This window comes from Abramis brama, assembly GCF_963993115.1.
Source record: "Abramis brama genome assembly, chromosome: 2".
Classification (NCBI taxonomy): Eukaryota; Metazoa; Chordata; class Actinopteri; order Cypriniformes; family Leuciscidae; genus Abramis; species Abramis brama.
The window spans coordinates 68,012,413-68,013,515 of NC_139964.1; the positions used below are offsets into that span (position 1 = coordinate 68,012,413).

At 38.8% G+C, this 1,103-nt stretch overlaps 1 protein-coding gene across 1 annotated transcript in view; it reads left to right on the forward strand.

The window, feature by feature from the left end:
• The first annotated feature begins 1,066 nt into the window (after nt 1-1,066).
• hemk2 (HemK methyltransferase 2, ETF1 glutamine and histone H4 lysine) overlaps nt 1,067-1,103 on the forward strand; it is a 6,261-nt gene continuing 6,224 nt past the window's right edge. The window contains exon 1 of the mRNA XM_084105405.1: nt 1,067-1,103. This exon is cut by the window's right edge and continues 33 nt beyond it. The gene's annotated coding sequence lies outside the window, so the exon portion shown is untranslated.

Consider the following 1,103-nt stretch of genomic DNA (forward strand, 5'->3'; position numbering starts at 1 on the left):
CTATACTACATGATTTTCCGGATCTTGGCGTAGTTTTTCCCAGCAGTCCGTGAGGTTTGGTCTGGATCAAGCCCCACCTGTGGAGAAACGCAGCTTTAGTCTCTGTCAGGTATGAACGCTGGATCTGAGTTTGATGAACACCTGGAGCTGAAGCCGTGGATTAAAGAGGAGCATCTGAAGCGGTTTACACGCTGTTGATTTAAAGCACTATATTTCTCTTATGACTGGATTTACCATGTATTTATGCACTTCAGATTATTTAATTGAACAGTATGATCCAGAATGAAGATAAAAGTCATATCAGCTGATACTGGCATGTTTCAGTGCTTTCAAAACCTCAACTTGGAGGAAACACTGAAGGAAAACGACACATAGATCAATGCTGCCCTCTATTGAGAGTTTAAAACACTAATTTCTCCTCGTATCTTTGGACATAATATATATTCATAATATCCTGTGAATATATGTACAGACAATTGAAAAGTTTAATAAAAGTATTTTTTCCCCCTAAAATAATCTTGGAGGACAGAACAGATTCCCTCAATTCAAAAAAAAAAATTCCATTATGAGGTCAAAGGTCGCTGACCTTCTTATTAGAGTCACCCCATTGGACGGATGCCGTGTGATTGACAGCTCCTCCTCAGGCCCCTGTAAAGCTCTGGCACTTTCTGCAGATTCAGTCTAAATTAATACAAGTTGTTTATCACTCTCTGCGCACAGAAATTACATGTTTTATTGCTTGTCTTTTATAAGTCTCTCTTGTATCTATAATTGAGAGTTTACAGTGTTGTTAATCGGTAAAACAGCACGTGGAAGCTCTAACCAGGGCCATATGGAGCGGCTCACGTTTGCATGGACAAAATAAAAGAAAGTATATTTCCTGATATATTCATCAGGGATCAGAAAAGAACATTTGAGATAAACGGTTTGTCAGATGATTTGATCTGAGATTTACAAACAGTTATTTTCATAACATCAGTTATGTTTCACATACAGAATATACCAAGGTCAGTGAATACGAATCCAATGTTTAAGAAAAACTACAACGCCCATAATGCACCTGTGACAGCAGCACCCGGAAGTGCGATACACCACGCGCTGTT